This window comes from Mycetomoellerius zeteki, unplaced genomic scaffold, assembly GCF_001594055.1.
Source record: "Mycetomoellerius zeteki isolate Tzet28-1 unplaced genomic scaffold, Tzet1.0 scaffold228, whole genome shotgun sequence".
Classification (NCBI taxonomy): domain Eukaryota; kingdom Metazoa; phylum Arthropoda; class Insecta; order Hymenoptera; family Formicidae; genus Mycetomoellerius; species Mycetomoellerius zeteki.
Genome location: NW_017257203.1, coordinates 622,250 through 640,976, shown reverse-complemented (window position 1 = coordinate 640,976; position 18,727 = coordinate 622,250). Strand labels below are relative to the sequence as shown.

Genomic DNA, 18,727 nt, shown 5'->3' with positions numbered 1-18,727 from the left:
TTGCTTTTGTTGCTGAGGATTGTCTGACTTACAAGAATCCCATAACACAGAAATCGCTCTTCAATGACGTTCACTTTAACGAACGTCCCATATGTAATTTCTCTGAAATGCTCTCACGTCACGGAAACTCGATCTCGATCGCGACGATTTACACGGTCCGCCTCTATGAAGATAGCCGGACGTCGTAACTTCAGGCATATGGCTGCTTATTATAATTTGTTACGCGCGCATTTAATAATAAAGCATAAAAGTATAAAATACACATAATAAAGACGCGCGTTCTTGTGCTTATGTGATTGTTGCAGAAAGAGAGATAAGATAGAATTAGCAATTTTCAGACTTAAATATTTAACAGCAAAAACCATATTTAATTCATCGCGCTTTTGTTTTATTAACATTTTACTGTGAATTATTTGAAAATTTAAAAAATTATATGTGATAATGAGGAAAAGTATATATTTTTACACATATTAAGATGGAGATATATAAATTTTGCACGTAGAGTTTTTAAAATTTACATTATATTCTCGTGCAAGACTGTATAAATGAAACTGCGAAGAATAAATCGAAAATGAAGTTAAAAATTCCATCACTGCTCCACTTTCACTCGCTTCAACTTACTTTTCTAATTCAGCTGGCGATTGTCCCCGATCGCTATGCTTTCCTTGAAACGTGAGTCTTTAGCTTCAATCCGATCGGATCTGCGTGTCTCGGAATTAAACCAAAATAGATACGCGAAGACCCCGTGTCAGCTGCGACGAAGAATGAATTTAGCCGCGCTTATGCACAAGCGGCATAGAACGACAGAGCCCACGATGTTCGCCGAACATACACGGAAATATCTCGTGTCTGCTCGTAATATCTATTACAAGTGTCGTACGTGTACATAATTCTTCTGAAACGCACTCGCATCACGGAAACTCGGAATTAACCTGGATAACGGCAAGCGAATTCACGAGTCCGACGCCGACGCCGACGCCGACGCTGACGCTGACGCTGACGCCGACGCCGCCGTCTGTCCAATCCGGATAATGAAACCGCGTATGTGCGGAATATCATGGCACGGCTCTTCGATTATTACATCGGGTGAATTCCAAATTTCTCGTACATATCTCCCGTCCAACCCATCGAAAACTCACCTCCCCCGTATTCTAGCATTCACCCGAACGTATCGACCCGACCGCATTCGCTGTGCGATATGCATACGTACATCGCGGGCGTCATCGCACCGTCGCGAAATGATTGCGCGGGGGCAACCCTCGTTATGCGCTAAAATCGTTGCGGTAAATGTGCACGAGGCGCGACGTTAAAATCACACGAGATGCAAACTGCAGGGAAGCGTTAGTCCGTAAACGTATAGAAATACCCGCGCTGTCATTGTAAATAATTACGGAATTACAGACTGACTTCGTCACTTTTTACAACTATACGACGGTGTGAACTAGTGTTTTTCTGGAGATCGACGGTTATCTTACCTGCCAGTTATTACTCCATTGTAGAGGTCTCTTTAAAAAAAAAAGCATTAAATTTAGTTCTCCCGTCGAAAAGATTTCTTTTCAAAACCGATGAAAAATGGACGCATTTAAAAATCATTAAAATTTTAAGCGATTAGCTGGAAATTTTTTCAGAAATTCATTCAAATAGTCGGAATCTTCTACTAAAAACCGGAAAGGTGGTAACCGTATTACATATCTATTTTTTCTTTTTTCTCGATATAACATGAAAATTCTGTCGAGAAACATCTCTTATGCGAAATAGATGGTTTTGTTGAAACATCTAAAAATTTAATGAGATATATAGATCTGAAAATAATTATGTACAAAATGAGTATTGTCAAAATTTTTTGCAGCATTGTCATCAATATATAAGCTACATATAATTATTTTGATGATCTAACAAAATTATTTTTTGATATGTATAATATCTATATAGCTAAATTTTTAGATACTTCAACAAAACTGTTAACTTTACTCTATGTATTGTTATTCGAAACATTAATATGAACACGGTCGATGTGACCTTATATTCTGCGAGCATTTCCTCTTGCTACTGCGAAATTGAACGCGAGAGGAATTTATTGACATATCATACACGGTACGCGTATGTTATGTAATTTGATGTATGTATTACCGATACATATACGGAGTGTCCTGCCACACTGATGTCTTTTTAGCCATTTACGTAAAAGAACAAATGACGAAATGTCGAGACATCAACAGTAACACAAATATTTATTTAACAATGAATAGAGAAGAGTTTAAAGGATTAAATTTTAAGAGTGTTTTCTCGTTTTTCGGTCAACTTCGAAAAGCTTTAATGCTGAGATAAATATTTAATAATGCAAAATATTTAGTGGAGATATTTAGTAGCAAAAAATTCGCAATGAACAAAGAACGAAAAATCGTTAAAATCGCGCTCAAAATACACGATTTTAAACACGCTGTTAAAATTTAACCCTAAAACGCTCTGTATGATTTACAACCGTTGCATTTTCAAACGGATGTGCAATATTCGGACGATGTAAGCGGACGGTGCAACGATGAATTATGAAAGTGATTAGTTATGCTCGTCACAGATGCTACCTCGGTAGATAAAGAGCGGTCTCGCTTCTCTCCATTCACGTACACGAGCTTCCACAGATGCAGTTCGATTTTCACGTAACCGCTGAGATCAATAACGAGTCACACGACTGAGATCTCTTACTTACATAAACTGCATTATGACGCAGAAATATCGTTCGCGTTTTCGCGATGTTTCATCGTCAAATTCAAACAACGGAGAACGTTCCTTACGATTAATATATTTTATTATTAAAATTATCACGAGTTACCTTCCAGCTTATTGTTGGCAAAACTGTGGAAATCAATTAGAAGTCTTCTAGTTAGAACGAATTTCTATAGAATTTCAGAACAAAGTGAACAAAATACGGTTTGTTTTTTTAAATTAATAATGTAGATTTTGCTATTCCGAGGATTCAGGTCAGAAATTCACGGAATTTAAATTCGAACTTTCGGATTATAACAAATATTTGTGATAACAAATTAAAAAGAACGTATTTATGTAAGTTTGTAAGATAGTGTAGTGTTACTCTCGGAGCTCTTATGCGTGTGTATATATTATAGGTGTGTATGTCACATCTCTACCGGCAATTTTTTTAGACACTCCCTTTATGAAGACAGCGGGATTAACGAGATTAAGTGCAACGCGCATTCGCTGTAAAATAGGAGGATCAACGTGCACCATATTGCACCACGACACGGAAACCGGCATAAATACCACGTGGCTTGAGAACCCGGCACGCGGTAAACGGACTTTCCCGGCTGCGCGCACGTGTGTGTGTGTTTGTATACCTGCTGCACACGCATAGCGTACGCGTGCTACATAAAACGTTGAATCTACATACGTATTCGCGGCGCGTTTTCCGGGAGAGTTATCTCAATTTATCTCATGGTATTGCGTTATAATACCCGGTTTTCTATCACAAATTCAACTCGCTTGACAGATTCTCGAGGACGATCGACTCGCCGAGAATTATTGAAGGTTCGAGTTTCTGCAATAGCTTCGCGATGCAGCGATGAGGCGAAATCATGGTAATGTCTTTTCCTCGTACGTGTTAAATCCGTCATTTCATACACGACGTGCTATATGCAAAACTAATGGATTCACTCTGGCGTCACATAATAGCTATAGATAACTTTAATCGTATCGCGTTAAGTAATATAGAACTGAGTGACATTTGATAGGATTTTCGTAATAGCGCAGATTTATTTTAGCTTTCATGCTTCCAATTTCCACGCTATTGTATTCTTGGTATAAATATTATTTAATCTCATATTTGCATAACGCGATTATAAGTAAAGTTTGTACTTACGCTAAATATGGAATTCGTACTGACAAATTTACTCCATGAATTTGTATCGAGAATACATTATTTCGCCGATGAATTTTAACGATTGATGTTTCGTATAATGGAAAGTGCTGAAGAAAACGCGATCGTTTGCAATACCGCGGACCAACCGAATGCGTCATCGACCATGTTTCTTCGAACGATGAGAAAGATCATTGCGAAAACAAACACACGCGCGTTCTAAAGTCCTTCGAAATAATGATTACGAGGCTTTCATTCTTAGCTCGCTCCTAAATCAACCTACAGTTAAGTCGGACATAGAGTCAGACTTCTCTGTAGCATTTCCGTACTATACGTTGGCCTTTCCTATCATTTTTCTCTTTTGTGTTGCAACGATAGTCGTAAAAGATAGAGAAAATTCCAAATCCTTATTGAGCTTGTAGAGTAAATAGTTTGTAAGAACGTGCTTTCAATAGAAATTGATACGTTTTTACGTACAATAGAACGACAAAAAGCTAAAACGTTCGTTAATATAAATCAAGATGTTAAAATACAGACCTTGCATCTCTAATCTTAAATGCCAAGCATTCTGTAATTGTCAAAATGATAAGATAATCAAATAAATGATGTGAAGTACTTCGTCTCATTCTTATTTCCGTGTTTCGTCGTTTCTATGTCTTTACCACAACGCAATATTATCAGGAGTTAAAAAAACCGAGAGAACGCATAAAAGACGAGAACGTCGTTGTTGCAATGCGGTGTAGCAAACGACAGTTGCGTTCGACCGCGGTTGTCGCGAGTGCGGCCGTTCGCTAAGCAGCTGCCTCTCTTCCGAGAAAATCGTAACGCGAGGAGGTAAACCGGGAGGACGGTGGCAGATGTAAACGGGAGAAGCTTTTACCTTTAATGGATTCGCCCGGGGGCCAACGGGATCTTCGGGGTTGAAAATACCTCGGCGGTAACGAAGTTTCGTAACGAGCGGCAACGGTACGCGATACTACGCGAGGGGGAAGGCACCCACTCTGCATCCCAATTTAAATTCCAATTGCAGGCGCGATCGGACTAAAATCAAGTGCCGACGCCTGTCGGGACGCTTGGCGGCGAGTTTTCGCGAATTTCGCGGCCCCGCTGTTGTTTCGTTCGCGCACGAAAAGGATGGTTTTGCTAAAATATCTAAAAATTTAACTACACTGAGGAAAAAAGTTGCTGGTTCAAAAAAATATTTATAGTTAATTCAACTGAATGCAACAGTTACGAGTTGTTAAGCAAATATTTGTTAATTTAAACAAATAACATGTTGACGTGACTCACATATAATTAACTTAAATATATAAATACTTGAACACTAAATAATCACTACGAACTAAACGCATTTAGTCAAGTTAAGAATTTTTTTCTCAGTGTAGATATACATCTGAAAATAATTTTGTTAGACCATCAAAATATAATAATTACGTAGGAATCTCAAGTATGAAGAGCAATGCTGCAAAAAGTTTTGCTTCATTATTATTTGATGACTCAACAAAGTTATTTTCAAATCTGTATATCTAGCTAAATTTTTAGATATTTCAGCAAAACTGTTCTTTTCGTGTGCAACTTTTTTTCTTAATCTCGATAGTCTGAAAAGTATCTATTTCGAAAAAGAAAATACCTATTTCGATGGAATTATAAAATAAAATAAAAAAGTAAATAAATAAGATAAAAACATACGTAGTTCTTTTCTCTCTCTCCGAGACACTATATTATTTTGATTCTCATTAAAATACAAAAAAGTGATATTTTACTAAATTTTTGTTAAAGTTTAAACGAATTGATATACTTACACTTTACTCATTTTCTACAATTTTACTTCAACACTGAATTTTCTCAAAAACTCGCTTGCTTTACATTCCACAAGTTAATCTTTTGAGAAAGTTTCGCACGAAACTGACTTAATCAGAAAATTGAACAAGTTTTAAGGTCGTACTTATAATTGTCGTTGTAGTTATGAAAATTTCATGGGAATCGTGCGCAATTACAAAATATAGCGATAACTTTTATTTCGCCAGAAGCCATTTTTAAACTCGAAGTGTTGTACTCACTTTTCACAAGAGTGAGAAGCGCGATCAGGATAAACATCTCTTAAATCTCTTTTGGCGGGATATCGTTTTAATCGTAACATCCAGCACTACATCAATTTTCAATGATCCATTCTTGGTATGGGTGGCCGATGTTAATATTCAACGGTTTGATATATAAAAGATCAACTTTCAATTTTTCAATCAATACGAAGTGTCAGTTTAATTTGAAGTGCTCGTAAAGATTTCTGTTTTTGTTTCATTGCTCTATATTGCTAATATTTCAAACTAAAATACTCTATACAGACAGAGAAGACATGCGAAGGAAAAGTTTTTTCACGCAGTTTGCAAAAGGTAGAAAAAGTTGGTTGAAATCGGCGCTGTGTTTCCCGTATTCCCGCTATCCGTAATATTCGTGCTATTCACCGTTCGCAACATGCTCGCATCCGCTCTCACTGATTATTCGAATATTCGAAGCACCCAAAACGTTAAATATTTCCGACAGGGTTTGCTCGATACACAGGGTATCCTACTGAAAGTATTTTAATGACAGATTCTTTGGCGTATTTCGAGTGAATTCTTCGTTGAGAATTTTCAACGGGACCTTGTCATTTTCAAGCGTTAAATATTTTAATAAGTACTAAATTGTATTTTTATTTATAATAAGTTTACTCGGAACTAATCTTTGGCTGTTCTACTTAATTAATTTAAATCTGACTTCAAGTATAATTCACTAATTCTAAATCTAATTTTTAAAGTTTTATAGAATATTTTAAAATCAAGAATCAATTCCAAATTCGTCAAACGTCATCAAAGAATTTTCCGGTGTGTCACCCTGCAGCGTACAGCGCGCGTGATCGCAACGCGGTGTTCATCGCAGCAGTCAATACGTCGGAAAACGCAAACGCGCATTGCAAGAATAACACATAACATATCTATGCCCATGTCAGCCTATACTGCATCACTGCGCGTTATCCAATTTGAAATAACGAAGGCACGAAATTCTACGCTGCGTTCATTGCATTCCGAAATACGCTTATAGCTAAAAACATACAATGCGTAACGCGAAAAGACTTGTGCGCACCAAAAATGTTTATTGTAGTTCCAGTTGTAAGCTAATCTCCTTCGTTTGTTTCTAGACGATAATGTAGTGTCATAACGTAAAAATTCACGGTTAACTATAATTAGATCGAATTAATAATTGAACCAAAATTTTATAATTTTCCCTGACTTCAATAATATTTTAAAATTTGTAGTATTTTTGTCTTGATTTGAAAACCGTTAAATACTTTGTTAAGAGATCAATTTAACATAGCAATGTATATTATAGCAAAAAAAATTTTAATCTTTTAGAAAGTTTGCAAAATTCCCTGACTTTTCCCTGATTTCCCTGATCTCCAGTTTTGTGACAACCCTAACAAGATATACGTATATACGTACGTGTATAAGTATCTAAAACTCATTCGTAATATTTATAGAAGAGGATTGTTGGAGTTTGTCTTTCAATAAAGTCGCATCGAAGTTTTTTCGATATTCAGTTTACGTAATCCGAGATCTTGAGATGCGAGAATCGGAAATACATAAAAAAAAAGCGAACAAAATTTTATCTCGTTCGACCAGTAAGGGATCAAAGAAAACGAGATTTCTGCGTCCTGCGCACCGGGTGTGTCACCTGCATGTCGATCTACGTTCAGTTTAATGGAACGTTTTCGCGAGCATAAGACGAGCGTGTAATAAATGCGCGAACGGTTTCTCAGTCCCTCCTCCTCTCCTTTCACGTCTCACGGTTTTCATGTACGTCCATCGACACGCACACTTGTATGGCGCACACGTACGCAACACACGTGCGTAAGCGCTGACACGCACCGCCGGTACGTTAAGAGACGCAGAGACGAGAAATCGCCTGCAACTGGATTCCACTAGCCGGCCGACAGGCCACAAAACTTGGCCGAGACTCAAAAGAATCGCGTCCTCTTTCTCTCTCTATCTTGCTTCGCTTTTCTCTTCTTTCCTCCCTTCTCTTACACCCATTGCTTGCTTCCTTCTCCCATCGTTATGTGGCTTCGTGTTCTACGCATCGCCGAATTGCGGTTTGTATGACCTCGCTATGGACGATGGGAGAAAGAGGAAGAAAGAAAAGAAAAGAAATTCGTTTGTATTAGTACTTTGATATTTTGATAGTTTAAGAGCACATGTTATACAATACAAAGTCAATATTAATCGTTGTAATATTGATTCTGAGATTTCAAAAAATTTCGCACCGCTGGCATATTTATATTTCTCCCGCTAGCATATCTGTGTTTTTACAGTTTTGAATAAATATAATTTTTGTCTAGATATTTACTATTTGTAGATTCAGATGATGGTAAAAGTTTGATATCAAAATATTTAGATGCGCGAGTTTGTGTAAATCGATATAATTACAGTACAGTCTCTCAGGTTTCATAGAACTCAGCGATAGCTGGGATAATTTGTCGCGCTCATTGCGCGGAATGTTAAATATAATTTGTATTTGATATTCTACGCGAAAGTTGCCGTACGTCACGGATGTATATAATTCTTGAGAGCACACGCACTCGACATATATCTAATATAGCAGGACTTAACGTGTCGGAACTATCGCTGAATACACGTCAGCATCGGAAGTTATAAAGCCCCACGTATTTGAGACTGACGGATCTAGGATCTTCTTACACAACTTTGTAGGCTATTAATGTGGAAAACTAATCCTTTTATAAAATCAAGACAAGTATATGTGTATAATACATAACAAAACACTGTCTACACTATAATAACGATCATACATAATAACCTTAAAATATGGAATATTCATTGCATTTAAATAAATAACTTATAAAAATAAATCGTAAAAAATTGCTAAAGTTACGATTAACCTTTAAGTAGGTAGGTGGGGTGTTTGGAACACCCCTAACAAATTTTATGAGATAGAGGAAGATGTAAACGATAAACTTTAAGACTTCTGGGCGATACTTTTTTTTTTTTTTTCAGAATAAGATTTTTAAGAAGCTATACATGGGGTGCTGTTTTCACCTATACCTACTTAATGGTCAAAGAAAGACTAGATGGCATAAAAAAAAGAAAATAATTACGTTTTAATTTTGTTATCAAATATAGCCAAAGCTGCATTCTCTATATCATCACTGAGTAAGATTTAACAAGTGTATAATGTAATAAATGCTTAAGAAGATATCCATTTTGGTGTGATGATCGATAATGAACGCTACAAGATACTGTCATTTCATCGACATCATACATACTTTATCGACTGTAATTAAACGGTTACTCGGCTGATTACTAATAGAATGCAAATTAAATACTATAATGGATTACATTAGCCAAACGTTGCAGCTATTTGCCTGTAATGCGCAATCTTTAATTAGAATCTCGGTAAAAATAATTAAAATTTATGCGGCGCTCGTGCTCGAAAGTTAATATCGTCGCGCGTGCGACGGAAAAATGCGACGCGATAACTCGCGACGAGACGAAACGCGGGCGTTTCGTGTCATTTCCAGGTCGTTTAAAGCCCACGTATAAACGCGCTCAGTTTGTCTGGCTTGGTTTGGTCTGGCCAGGGCTCGGATCGGCTCTGGCTTGGCAGAGTTGAATCCAGAATTCGTCTAGAGCGCGCATAGCTCCGGCCACGCGAGCCAGGAAGGCAGAAAATTATCTCTCGAAACCTCTCGATCGTTCTTTCTCCTTGTCTCACTTCTCTCCGCGTACCGGTATCCTCCCTCCTCTGTCTCTAACGTCGCTATCCACACACTCTCTCTTTCTCTCTCTCTCTCTCATACGTTCTTTCCGTCCATTCCTCCTCGTCTCTCTTGCCGCGCGCTCCACGCTCTTTCTCGACCGTCGTCCGGGTTCCATCGTTTTCACGTGTGTACGTGGGCAAGGCGCTCGATATTTCAGGCCGTCGCCCACGAGAAACGCAGTTCCTGGGGGCGTGTTCCACCACACTACCATGGACGACGGCGGCGGCGGCGGCGGCAGCGGCGGAGGTAACGGCGACGCGGCGGTAGCGGACTAAACCCGGCGTTACCTCGCCGTCCGTTTACACCAAGAACGCAAGAGAAGAAACCGAGAGCTCTGGCATAATTTCCGCCGGAGACGCCGGCGCGAGCGGCGAGTGCGTCTCTTTTGATCGCTACGTTCCCGAGCGAATCAACCAACGGAATCGAGACTGTCGCGCGGTCCAGCGGACGCGAGTAATCGAAATTTCGTTGAACTAGGATTGGAACCGATGTAATTTCGACTAGTTCAATTCTCTACGCTCTGCCAGGTAGCGAAAAATGGATCGTTTTATGCCAATCGTCGCGAGTCCAATTCCACTATTGCGAGTAGACGTAGTGATGATGTTTTAAGTGCCAATACCATCGAAATCTCTCTTTAAGCTGATCGAAATTATATTGGTCTCAATGCCTGTTCCAGATTTTTAGTTTCGCTAGAAGGAATCGCGGGAAATTTTAAGGCAATTTTCTAAAATCAATGAAATTAACATTGCATGAAAAAAACATTTTAAAGGAAACAATGTCTGAAAAAAAAGAATGCTAAATAGCAGAAGGTACAGTGGAAGGAGGATTTACATTTGTTCTTTCATATAAAAGTTTGCCTCAGTTTCAAACTGTGTGGTATATCAAAGACATAATCACCTGATTATTTTATAAAATCGTAAGACTACAATTATCGTTTATGCAAACACAAATGTGTTATTTCTCATAATATTATATTTCAATAAAAATGTACGTACTTAAATATTCTCACATAAAAAGGTAGGAAAATATTGCTGACGAAAATACGTCTTGTCCAAAATTCAAGAGAAAGACTTTAGTCAACTGATATTTTTGGATAAATCGATATTCAAAGGGATTCGAGTTACTGATGTCATAATAGATAAACTACATTAATGCACAAGCAGCTAAGGTTTGTATTCGGAGTTGAGTACTCGGATGCTTCGAAGTAAATCGGTAAAGTACTTCAACGAGATTAAGCGATTCAATACTCGCTCGATCGAGCGGAACTAACTGCTCTGTTATGTGCATTACGACAAGCATATTGTTAATGCGATGTGATTTATCATCCTATTTATGCTCTTCAAAGATTTGAGGATTAAAGACAAATAAAAATAAAGGTACACAAAAGGAACGATTTTGCTGAAGTATCTAAAATTTAGTTAGATATAGATCTGAAAATCATTGTGTTCTACTATCCAAATAATTATGTAAGAATCTCAAGCGTGGTAAACGATGCTGCAAAAAGTTTTGACACTTTAATAACTTATTGTTAGTTTAAGCATTCTACATAATTATTTTGATGGTCTAACAAAATTATTTTCAGATCTGTATCTAGCTAAATTTTTAGATATTACAGTTATTATAGTAAAATCGTTCTTTCCGTGTAGAAAATATTTAAAAAATGGACAATTTCTTTCTGAGCGACAATATCTTTAGCTTAATACATTTAAGATGCATTTAGTGTACATAATGTTTTACTAAAGTAAAAATAATGTTTACCCACATAAAAAAGATCGATATTATTATTTCTATTTCGTCGCGTCTTTCCTGCTTATCGAAGCATATCCATTTTAGCCATTTTGAAACTCGAGAGTGTAACTATTGAAGTCAATGCGCAAGTTACTCCCGATTGAGAAACTTTGAACTCAATTCGCCCCGTCATTATGGAGTACTTGTCCACCTCCGATGTGAGAAGCGCGAAGGGGATTAACGCTCGAGAATGCATCGCCACGTGGTGGCATGTAGTAAATGCGCCGCACGCGCGGCGTGTCACCAATTAACCCTTTATGGCCTAAATTTCTGTACACGTTGTCCCGCCATAGTCGGACACAAGTATAAATTTCGCACGACCACCGGCTGTGAAATTTTCTTTATACTCGCACACGTGTTTCCACGACAAAACGCAACGTTTTACGGAATATGGTGGTAGATTTATTTAGTGTCGCGGTGAAACAGTGAATCATAAAACATTATTCTAAAAAGTAAATCTGTAAATTCGTAAAACACTGAAACTACAGCAAGACAAGAAGAAGCGAGAACTTTTTATCACGGATATAATGTTCGTCAGAATATTGTCGATATGACTTTCGAAATAGGTATGTAAAAAAAGTCAGCGATACAAAATTACCAGTTTATGAACTCGTCGCGCAATAAAAGTAACATTTCAATTAACATCAAATTAAGCTGCACGAAAGCGGACTTTTGTTATCAACGCACATCGATAAAGTTTAATATTTCTATATTATACGTCTCAGTAAGTGGCACGTGCTCCGGCGGGTTTCGCGACCGTCGTATATATGTAGTTGAAAGTTAATGTGATCCTGCTCTGAGATAGAACATCCGTTTTAATCGGCTCAACTTGCTATTTCATTTTTCTCAATTACGGCGAAACGAGATATTTAATTACGACGAGAGGAAGACATGTATTTTATTCTTCTACACGGTGCGCGCAAATTATATCAGTGCTGTAAGTTAATTCTTTAAAGTCCTGTTAGAAAAAAAGAGCAAATGTCACGCACACGACCACTATATTTCTCTAATCTTTAAAACCCAGATTTTTTTGCCTATGTCAATAAATCATCATTTATACGAGTACTTCTAATACGTGAAATGGCTCTTTTTGAATGGAATTTATGGATGTCACATCTTGCGACATATCGTGCTTGTACGAGAAATCTTGTGAGTCACAGGCTTGGCACGAGCAATGGTTCATTCCGGATATTCCCGAAAGCGAACCCAAGTCGTCGATGATACATTTCGCGTCGCATCGGTGGGATACGGTAATACTCGTGAGGTCCGAATTTTTTAAAACTATTCACCGGCGCGAGAAGTTCTGAACGAGTGCTCTGACCGGACAAAGAGCAAGAACAATAAAATTTGCATAGATGTCGGATAAATAAAAACGCAGAACGAAGGCTGTAAATCAAACGTGTCCAACGGCAGCGAAACGCTATATCGTCTATTATCGAGATATATCTGTTCTCACTCTGCACTGACACGATTCTAGTAACGGCAAGAATTCTATTCGTTCTCCTAAATTAATGGCGCGTCACACACACATGGCTTTGTTATGCGACCTCTTCTCAGCATTTCTTCAAGCGATTTCCAAAAGAACAAAGCTATCGGATCTTGGAGTAATCAGAATCAAGATAAGCAAGAAAATAACTCGTATCGGCGCATTTATACCTCTCGTATCGGTGTTTACATAATGCGTAGCAATGCAGTGTAGTATATTGATACGGAAAAAGTACACAGAGAATAAAAAGCGGAATTTATCTTTTCTGTTTAAATTTCTGCCCCGGTAAATTTGCTTTAATACAAAGAGAAAACAAAATATGTGCTTACTGAAGTTTAGATATAAAGAGTATAAAGTGTTTATAAATTCTCTTGTAAACGCAAGAGAATTAAGCACATAATGATAAGAGAAAGTAAAGATAAAAAGTTCGATACGTATCTGTTTTCTCTTTACACGAAAAGAGACACGAAAGAGTACTGCAATAAAGTAAAGCCGGAGTTTACGTTACTTCCACAAACCCTTGCGTTTCTCAAGATGAGAAAATGCGGGCTTACACCGCTATTCTTCGTAACAGTTCGCGCATTTCCATACGGAAACTCGAGACCTCCTGGAACGGCATCGAGATTGAAGAACGAAAATGTGCGCGATCATCGCGACCACGCGTGAGAAAATTCACGTCCTCTGTTCACCTGGCGGAATAATATTCACACGTATAGCTCAGGTACTGCAACACGGCGACGCGCGACGACGCGTGGCCTACATATCGCGTCGAATGTGAGTTTTGTAATACGCGATTTGACGCGGCGCGAGCAGAAAGCGTGGGTGGCTTCGATCATCGTCGGCGTTGAGTCACTCGCAACGACGAGTTCCCATAGCCCGCCGCCAACGTCGTGCAAGGTGCCGTGCATGCGCAAGCTGCAATCAGCGAGCACGTATCTCCGTGTGCAGTAAGAGACAGAATTGTCCGTTGACGTCATCGTCGACGATTTATTCGATCCGCGCCCGAAGTTCGACACGCCTGTCGCTGAGCACTTGTACAAAATGTCTGCGGAGCGAACCGCGTGAATGTTATCAGGAAACACGAATCTAAAAGTGAAATCTGACAGCATAATTAAAACGATAATACCGAGAAATTCGAACGACAAGCTACGTCTTTCTGATAAGTAAGAATGAATCTATATGATAAGGATTATATAAACAACTAAGGTGTACTTGTAAGTCCAAAAATATGTTATGCTTTCGAGAAGCTCTTATTGGAAGAGAATTAAAATTTAAGCACTTACAATGCACACTCTTCAAAGGCAAAAATTAAAAAATTCATAGCTTTAGTATACACGTGTTCCGTGTCGCGTCAACTATTTCCAAAATGACTAAATTGCATAATTCGCATTGATACACATACTCGAAATATAAAAAGGTGTGAAAGTGGTCCGGAGATGTTTGCAAAACATGTTTCATCAGCTACGTAGTTTTTTTAAAGATTTTTTACCAACAACTTTGCTATATGTTTTACATATAGGTACCCTACAAAAAGGAGAGAAAAAGAAAGAGAGAAAGAGAATTGCTATATAGCAAAATGTCATCTATCGCAAGAAAACTTTAATTTTTTAAATCGATACACGTGTACGAAAATCTCGTGGACTTGCAAGTGCAACATGAAACATTTATCTACCAAAAATGTATTTGCAATTATATTTTTTTTCCGTCCCGATACATAATTTCAATTATGCCAAATAATATATATACGTAACGAGACTTTTTAAATTAGCATGCTTCTGTTGAAATCTTGCTTTTTTTATATAATTTGTACAATCTTTTTTCTTTTTTAAATATGTACAACAATAAATTATATTTTACTTTTAAATATGTTTTGAGTTTCAATCGTATTTATAAATATATACATACACACAAATAATACTCTCAGGGCAAATTAAAACATTAAATTCAATAAAATTAATGATTTCTCGTGATGAACAATAACATTATGTTTATATAATAACGTTTGCAAACATTCATCACTCATGGAATGTGAACCGCACTTTCGATACGCACGTCAGATAGAGTTTGACTGTATCATCACGATGTGAATTTCACGTCGGATGCCACTCGTTTCATAGAAAACAGTACTACGATAGGTACTCCAATATCTACGTTATCAGTCTGAAAACTATTGTATCGATAACAAGCGAATTTTACAAGCGAACCAGGTATTGCTCGATTGTAAATTTAAAAGATTCGAAATTGTCACAATATGATCGAACCGATCTTAGTTCTATTTAATCTAGAAAAAGTATTTAATTAGTCGATTGTATATAACAAATTTTTATTAATAATTCCTATTAGAGTAAGAATCATCTGAAGAATCGGTATTGCGACAACTCTGACTAAAACTAAACACACACAATAAAAGATGAAATATCAATTGTTATCGAATAGTTTAATTTTCATTTTTCTTTCATTAACAGTCAGAAGCAATTTACAATTTAAATTTTCCTCGATTTATGTCATTTTTAGAGTTTCTAGAAGCTTAATTTAAACAAAGCAGTCGAAATTGCCATGTAGAAATAAGCACGCTAAAAATACTATCAATTTTCGTTACTTTCGTCATGCAGATCGTCCACAGAATAAAACAGCGCTGCAACAACTATATAGGTCCGATTCGATTGAATACACCGTTGGCTCGAAAGCCACTACCGATAACGTGTCCACCATAACCCCACCCCTCAAAATCCACAAAATTCCGGAATCCGGTCTGCCACGCACAGGATGAAACGCAGAGAAGAACGAGGATAATAAAAAGCCTCTGTTTCCACAACTCCACGTAGCCACCGCCACAAAAAAATCGGGGTACAAAGATTTTACAATGCTCAAACTTTGCACAAAAAAATATCGTATGAAACAACGTAATCTCATAATGCAAACATATGTATGTCGTTTTACTTATCATTCATATGAAAAATTAGCTTTTTTTAAATTAATTACCTACTCTTTTATATTTTTCATGTTTCAGTAGCATCATATGATATTTTACTCATAATATGGCAATAATCGCATTTCGCATGTCATTTATACGTTGTTTCCATCCACTGAGAGAATATTTCTCGTTATTACATTCTTTTTTCGGATTACACATGGTCAGAAAACAGAATAAAAGCGATCGCAGAGTGCAATCGTCAATTATATGCCACTTCAATCTATAAACTTCTTACACTTTAATGTCATACTTTGATAAATCGCATTTATGGTCATATAAATAATTTACGAGACGCGGATTATATTTTTCCACGTACCTATTTTCTATCTCTCGAGTCCCATCGCGACATATCCATTGGTGCAGCAAGATCGATGTCAGCGCTGATCCTGTAATCGTTACTCGACTTCGCCTGCAAAAGAAAGAAGAATCGAAGGTAAGAACTGGAAGATATGGTGCGTAATCGTTGCGGTATAATAATTGCGATGATAATGACAGTATACATCATGAGAAGCATGATCATACGGATGATGCGATTGCGTCGCGTCGTCGGAATATGTGTCATATCATGCAGTTGAGATTTCTGCAAAAAAAATCGAGACGGAGAAACAGAACAGAGATAATGATATGTTTATAACGTTTGCATAAATTAGTTCCTAAATGCGGAACGTTCAATAATATAATCCTCTTTAATATTTAATTGCTTGCACATGAGAGGCGCTGTACTCTGATGTTTACTCGTTTCGTTTGCCTTCGTTCTGCTTCCATGATGGTAATACGAAAACATTCTATGTACCCCATTTTCCTAAATCAAGATTACGTTCACACACCCATATAATTATTTACTTATACAATTATACTAAATTGAGATGCAACTGCTTTTGCGCGTCGAAAGTGCCAAGCGAGTACTTATGCTAGTTCGTTTCGTGCCAGTGGTTAAAGGTTACAAATATTTTGTAGTACACACGCGAGCATATAAATTACACTTGACGTTATCTACATATTATGCAAATTATTAAGTAGATAGTTGAAAAAGTAGAATTAAAATTCTTGTTTAAAAGAAGAAAACCCTCGTTATTTTATTATAGCGCTTTTATGAATTTCTAAAAATATAATGTTTCTAAAATTACAGTAAGTGACATATTTATTTTTAAGTACCGTATTATATTTTTCTCAACGATCTAATAATCTTTGATGATACGTCTTGCTTTAATACATACATATATATGTAATGAAATTAAAGTACACTATTAAAATATTCATAATTCGTGTATAAATAAAGCGAGTCACGCGCTATTAATAGTCGAATTGCTTAATGAGTCGCGATGATTTTATATTTGCGGTCGTGCGACAATTTTCGTATCTCGTTCGCGATCGATCCGCTCGGCTCCGACGTTTGATAAAATTTCCCGCAAAATATAAGAAGCAGGGCGATCGATTCGAAATCACTGGTGTTACAAAGCGGGAACCTCGCCCTAGCCGAAGGGCGTTCTCGGCACAGACGGACGACAGCACAAAGCGGCCGCGCGCACACGTCTCTTTTTCCTGCGAATATCGGAGAGATCTACGCACGCTTTCCTCTCTAGAGAAACCGCTCTCGATATCGCATCTCGCTTGCTTGCTATCACCCCACCTTGTGGAGAAACGCGTAAAATTCCAGACCTCTGTTTCAAGTATACGCATCACAAAATACGATGGTATCGCCGAGATCAACGGTAACACAGATGTCCGTAATCGTCGATCGAGAAGAGTGTAATGTAAAGCGTATAAAAAAAAAGATCATCGAGGGTTACGTATTATCCATTACGTATCTCCAATCTCTACCACTAATCTTGCCAGATTTTAAATCGTCTATTAATAAATATTGAAATCTCTCCTGCTTCTTCCCCTCTTTGTAGATTTGTAGATTTAAAGAACAATAATGGGATTTATTTGGATCTTTCAAATCAAATTAGCCTCTTTTTCTATCCTCGTTTCAAAGATTTTTGATCGCGAGGAGATAATAAAATATAGTGAGCGTAAATGAGTAATGAGATGATGTAAATAATGAGGAAAACAATGGTAATTAATTTTTTCAATTACATATCTTTTTCTCCATTTTCCTTTTTTCAAATTCGTTCGGATTAAACATACGCGGATTTTTATTATTTCTCTTTCGTAAAACATTTCGAGAACATCGAGGACGATTTCTATTCTCTCCTATTCTGTTCTATTATATTGCTTCTAAATTGCTGTCCTCTCGCGCATCCTTTCTCCGTATTCCTTCACCCCTTTCGCATTCTCTCGCACGCATACACACGCGACATACGATCGGACAAAAGATAATCGCGGAGCTGCCTGTCGTGTTTCCACCGCGCACGGCTTTCGGGTGTGCTGGTTGCCCGAAGGGGGTGACGCTGGGCGTCGCGAGGTAGTGGTAGGACAGGGGGGTAGGAAAGGGGCGAGGGCCGCAACGGGGACGGCAGTCGGAAGAGAGAAGAGACCGAGAGCACAGAGTCGCGCAAAGCGAAGAGGAGTCGGTCGGTTGGCAGGGGGTTGGCGGACGCGAAGGGTGAGGATCGGAGGCGGCCGGGTAATGGGGGAGTCGGTACGTGGGGTGGCTCGGTGGTACGGCAACGAGCGGTTTCGCGGGCCTGTGGGTGGACAGGCGGCAGGATCAGCAGCAGCAGCGCGGCGGCAGCAGGGGGTAGCGCGGCGAGGGACCGGGTGGGGTTGGTTAGGCGGACACCACAGAGGGTGACGTAGCGAAGGGCGGAAGGGTGGATGTGAGGGAGCGTGGGAAGACGGGCGGGCGGGAACGGAGGG

At 38.2% G+C, this 18,727-nt stretch overlaps 1 protein-coding gene across 18 annotated transcripts in view; it reads right to left on the bottom strand.

The window, feature by feature from the left end:
- The window catches only part of LOC108723300 (bromodomain adjacent to zinc finger domain protein 2B), a 154,662-nt gene that overhangs the window by 83,451 nt on the left and 52,484 nt on the right, over positions 1–18,727 (bottom strand). For all 18 annotated transcript variants that reach the window (XM_018448919.1, XM_018448930.1, XM_018448924.1 and 15 more), the window contains exon 2: positions 16,242–16,334. The gene's annotated coding sequence lies outside the window, so the exon portion shown is untranslated. The remainder of the gene's footprint in view (positions 1–16,241; positions 16,335–18,727) is intronic.